We start from the raw sequence: 6298 nt of genomic DNA, 5'->3' as shown, positions 1-6298 counted from the left end.
AACTTTCTTCCTTAGGGAAGTTAGCACAAAATGTCACTAGGCAATATTTCAGCAGTCAAGGAATTTGTGAAACATGAACAGTTACGAATGATTAAAAAACAAACAAACCAACCCTTCTCTGAAAAGTCTGTTTGTGCCAGGGACTTACAGGGCTTGTTTCTTGGGATCGTTTGGGAAACCATCAGCACTACTGCACAATTTGAGGCTTCTCTGCTAGAAAAGTTAAGGATCCGGCTAAGAAACTTGTTTGGTGTTATCATACTGTTGAAAAGCTTTTAAACCTACAGCCTTTTAAGAAAGATGGGGAAAAAAAATATTCCATACTTATGTAAAAGACTAGGGATATGTGTAATGAAAGAGGCATCTTGTACTGGGTGACAAAGGCATCTTACTGCATATCCAGTTGAAGGTATTCAAAAAAGCAGCAATGCCTCCAGGTACACTGGTGATGTTTCAATACATACATTTTTCACTTTCACTTCCGGAGAAACTAAAGCAATCCCAGTTTATGATCACAGGCTCAGAAAGTATAAAAATAGTGCCAGAATCAAATTATCATGTGAAATCAGACAGTTTTGAGGCCTGATAGATCCCACAGATTAAAGCTAAAAGCATGATCCCCGACTATTTACTGAGAATGCTGATCTCACATGGGAACAATACTATTACTGTGGACAGTCCACCAAAGCAGTTTAGAGTCTATTTTAATATTTTGTAGTTTTTAATTTCTCACACGTGGTTTTTAAATTTATATGTTTCCATGTGAAATAATTTTTCTTTTAGTAAATCAAAGCTGAAAAACCACACCAAACGTTGCATTAACCCCAAGAATATATTCTCCAGATCAAAATCATATGATTCAAGGGTCATTTTTATTCTTTAACTGTTACTTCAGAAACCTCTGGTCATTGAACCAGTCACAAGTCATGGCACTTCTCTCCTGATACGAGTACCTAAATCCATGAGAAAGCTGACAGAGCAAATACGCTGAGGCTTGGGTGGTTTACAAAAGGGGATCTCCCATGCTTAGCAATCTTCACAGTTGTGCAGACAAAGGACAGTTTGACTAACCACAAAAAACAAAACAACTATTGAGTAATGCACTCTCTTCATTTTAGTGCTCTTGTGTCCAGTTTTTAACATGTTTTTCAGTTTTTCCTTTAAGTTTTCATACACTGTTTATTTTTTAAGTATTCTGCCAAAGAATTAATCATGCAGCAGATAAAGTAAGGGAACTGGTTTTGTAGTTTCACTGCAATATATTCCCCCAAAGACCTCCAGGGCCACAGAAAGAACCAAAACAAGAAACAAAAACAACCCTTAATCATTTACTTCCCACAAAGTATATCTTACACTGTGTGGCCTCACTCCGCTGAAGCATCTTTTAGACTGTCTTAAAGTACAACTTTTGTTCTAGATAAAATCTATTTTTAGAAAAGAACTATAAAATACCTGAGATGGAGAAAGCATGAAGTATGCCTCTCATTGAGTGCTTTTATTTTCCATTTGTGATTTATGGCCAACTACATGACTGAAGGAAAAATATACCATTTTTCCTACTAAAAAATATGCCTATACCAAAGACTTTATACCATGTTTGCATTCCAGAGAAGAAAGAGATTCAGAGATTAGCAACATACACATCTCTCTTCATACTGACAAACTGCAACTTGGTTAGATTAATCACGTAAGTAGTGTTAGAGTCTTTGGGGCTAATATGAAACAGGAAAAGTATTTCCTTCCTCCAGTTCCTGAGAGCTGACTTCCTTCATGAGATGAGATACATTTCATATGGCTGGGCATAGAAATAGCTCTCCTGCCCTTGGCCACACCAAGTAGCTGTCCTGACAGAAAACACATAGTAGAAGAGGGAAAAAAAAAAGGGGGGGGGGGCGGGGGGAGCAGAACATGCAAATTCACCCTGTCCACTGCTGAAGAAGAACGAGGGAGTGATGACTTCCATCAGGCTCTGGTTGCCTGAAGCAATTTTACTTCTCAAGTTTTTCTGACTCTTACTATGCAAATCAGCCCCTCAGACAGATAGAGCCACTAAGGAGTTTGACACGTGGGAGAATCAGGCTATGCATCAGGGTTAATGGAGTTCATGTTATTCCCCTTGGATTTGACTCCAGCAAGTCCAGCTGTCGGAACACATAAGCCTGTCTGAAAGCAGGCAGAGATGTCTAAAGGCAACTGAAGAGGTATGAATAAAGCACGATGTCTAAATTGGACTCCTTAAACACTTCATTTTTATTTCTCTTGCTAAGACTCCTCTCTTGGGCTGGCCTGGAAAGAAACGCATCTTGCTGAAGAATGGAGGGTCCATAAGTAGAAAAAGAAAACATGGAGGTTTTAAGTAAAAATATAAAATAGAAATGTTAACAGCACTATGTAACAAGTAGGTAGACACTAAGAAGAGATATTTAGTTGTTACACCCGACTGGCATTCTGCCTGAGGTGGAGGTTTGGCTCAGAGGGGTGAGGTTTCCCTGTTCTGAGAGGAGCCTTTGCCTGCCTAAGTCACACAGTCGGAAAGACAAAGTTATTTATCTGCAATAGCGTACGTCTCTGCTGTTGCTGTTACCAGTGTAACAGCAGCCTGGAAAGCAAAATGCTTTTGCTACCTCAGCTCCTGACCACAAAGAACTAGAGCACAAAAGGAAACAATTTTTGTCTTAGTTTTGTTCTTGAACCTAACCAGGACCTACCCCATTTAAAAAACATCAAGTCTAAAGAACATTTTCATAAAGGGTTATAAGAGAGGTAAATATAATACTGAAAAACAACTACACTCATCTCTTTTCTCTACGGAGTCATATAGCTTCTTGAAAGAACTACAAACATAACAGCTTGAATGGACAGTTTAGTGTGAATGCATTACAAAATTGAAGTAATTTTAACCTTTTCAGGAAACAGAAACAACATTCAGTTCACAAAAGTTTCTGACTGAGTGTGAATTTCAAAAGCAAAATGTTCACAACTGGTTTTCTGCAAATAATCTGCAGAAACAGCAATTTTCACCGACAGAATTAAGAGTCCCACAGTACAGGGCGGTCACGTCACCACGGTGGCAAATGCTGTACGCAGCTACACAAGTGATCACAGACAAGGCTTTGAGCTATTCTTTGATTCAGTCAGCATGAAGGTAGTAATATTACTGTCCACATTTTTTACTAGTTAACACTGAACTCTTATTTTAAGGATGAAATAAATTGACTAATACTTGGATCAAAAAATTGGGATTATCATGGAACGTTGTCTAACGGTTGTCTCTATCGATAGACTCTTACAGGACAATATGCAGAACATTTCTATAATCATTTTATAATGATTATAAAATCATGCAATATGCAATCATTTTTATAATATGAGCAATCCCATTTCTGGGTTTAATTCATTTTTTTCCCAAGTATCACAAGTGTGATATTAAACAACCTGCTCAGACAGCAGTTTAATCCATTAAGCATAAGGCAACAGGCCTGGGGTTTTTTAAACTCTTACCCATAGGAACAATGCAAGCAGCAACAAGGGTATGATCCTGAGAGGCAAAATTATACTATATAGAACTAGACCACCCAGCTACTTAAAACTGAAATACTGAAGATATATCAGACTACAATCATACTACAATCACAAAAAAGGTAAGGTGTGGAGATGACTGCTTTTATAATTGTTTGCAAAAGTAGAAGAAATTAGCAATAATTAGCAGCGGTCCTTATTCTGAAACAGCAAACCCTATTTTGTTTCTGGCAAACAGCTGAACTATTAATGTTTGTGAAGTATACTGAGATCTATCAATAGAAAGTGTACTAGGAGCGGAAAACACATCACCACTTGTGTTATACAGACCTGTGTTAATTTTACTCCTTTGAAACCTAGTTTGAATCAAGAACTACATAAAACTTTGATGTAAAGCAAATAATTGTTCTGCTCAAAACACAAGCTGGTTTTGTGCTTTGAAGATGCGTGGCAGTAAAGAGCGGGAAGTCACAAATGATTTCCATGGGAAACAAATGACTCTACAGTACTCCTATCATTGCTCAGACATCTACTCCTGGGTCTTCTGATTACGTTGTGAAAGGATGTGAAACCTCAGAAGTATTATTTCTTGTATATTTTTACATGTCATGAGCACAATGAATGCAATTGCTCCCAGGGGCAAATCAGAGAGCGTGCTTATTGCTAGAATCAGAATGCACCAAACTCAGGTTTTGATCTATTAAAATAGACTATTTACAGCTAAGGTTTCCTTTTTGAAGAAACTTCCCCTTCTGAAATCTCTTTTTTTTTTTGCACATTCAGAGTTTGATAGTACATGTCTGCTTACATGAGGATGTGCTGTTATGCATGGTGCACATATTACAGTTTTGGTACTAAATAGCAAAAGCTGATATAGTATAACCTGTTTTCCCTTGAATATCTAGTTCTTCAGCAGAGAGAACCACCAAAACTTAGCTTAGAAACCCACTTTCCCCATTTGTAGAGGCCCGAGTATTTTCAGAACTTATAAAAAATTGCATTTATGATGCTGTAGTAAATAAATTGAATGAAAAATAACTTTCATTCACCAAAAGGTAGAACCAACACATGACTGATTAACTTCAGCAGATGACATGTAAGAAAATGCATTCTTACAGCTTTATAGGCATACAGACTATATGCTTTTACATACCTCACTGGATTTTATCCTGTTCTAGTTAAGTTTTCATCAAGTACCTCTCAAAGTATCTAAGTAACTTTGCAACACCTTCCTGCTCAGTGCCTCTTAGCAATACACAGCCATTTCACAGCTGCTGCCTGTCATCCCTGCATTTCTGGCAAGTGTCTCTATGATGCGACAAGTAACATTTGGCCCATAATACCAATTCTACAAAACCACTTTCTAATTAAAATGTTGTTTGAAAATCCCTTCTTATCCTAGCATCTGAAATGACTTGAAACTAATATTAGACATATTTATAACTCATAAAATATTTACCTTCAATTTTAAGCTTGGGGTTTTTTTTAATTTCTAGCCCACGTTAGAAAAAAAAAAGTAACTTCTCTGAAAGCGTGTAAACAGGAGCTAGAGGTTCATTTCAAACTGTATGCAAGGCAAAAGAGCACATTAGCTTTTTTAAAGGCAAAAATAAAGATCATATGAGGAATGTGCCAACTTTCCATAGATAACCAATAGACAGCGATTTGACTTCCTAATTGCATTTCTGTTTTTCCAAGGACAAAGAGAAGAGCTTCAAGGAAATGAAACTCCCCAATGTCAAGTATCAGCATGATTACATTTGCTGTATCTGTGCTGAGAAACATGACTTTTCTTTCTAGAAATACTAGCAAATATTCTCACAAGTGATCCTGAGGTAAGGCATGCCACGTGAATTTTCTGGTTCACGTGATGTTTTGGAGTTGACAGATCCTCGTATTAAAAGTCACAGTAAGCCTTCCTGACATTTATTAGGCACTGGAGCAGGCTCTTCAATGGCTAACCCATCCTTGCTATTCACAGCCTCTGAACAAGCAGATCAATCTGCTCCCCAGCACAATGTTTCTTCTATGTCAGTGGCTGTGTGGAAGACATCTATTTCCTGGCTGAGGTGAAGTTCATTGTATTGAATTAAGCATAGACTTGGTACACAACAGATGGTGTTTCATACATCTTTTTAGTGTGCATAGAAGTGTTTTACTGTACCCTGCATCTCTCTTTAAGGAAGTATGTCCACTATTTTGTCAATAAACTAGTATTTGAAGCCTAACAAAATATAATGAAGACTACTAATTTTCCATGAGAAGTAGCTTAAAATTTTCCAGTAGTAGATAAACCATGACAGGACTGTGGCATAAGAACTGAGCCCTGTGTCACACTGCGTTTAGAGATGCAGTGCTCCAGGGAGGATGGAGGGGAAAATGGTGAAGGTGTGGACAGGAGCTCCGAGCCATTTCTTAATGAATCCTTTTAAAGTGCTACCATTTAGGTGGAAGCTCAAGGGAGGAGCAAGCTCAAGCTAGGATATCAAGCTAAAGATGATCAGCAGGTCTGAACGTTAAAGTAACCTTTAAAGTTGGTTGACTGCTAGTTCATAGAGAAGCTTTGTATTCACTCTGTTAGCAGGACAGCTGAAATTTCCACCTTGTTGGTAGTTGTTAAGCAGAAGTTTTCCAGAATCTGAAAATTTTTTTGTTGCTTTTCTGCAATGGGTGATGAACAAGAATCTGTTCTCAAAACATCAGAGCTTCTTTTAGAGTGCTGGTTATTACAGATAATTTTTTTCTTGTGTCCCCTCCCTACATCTCAGCCAGTCAACAG

This window comes from Pelecanus crispus, chromosome 5 (genome assembly GCF_030463565.1).
Source record: "Pelecanus crispus isolate bPelCri1 chromosome 5, bPelCri1.pri, whole genome shotgun sequence".
Lineage (NCBI taxonomy): Eukaryota > Metazoa > Chordata > Aves > Pelecaniformes > Pelecanidae > Pelecanus > Pelecanus crispus.
Note: the sequence above shows the minus strand (reverse complement) of the source record.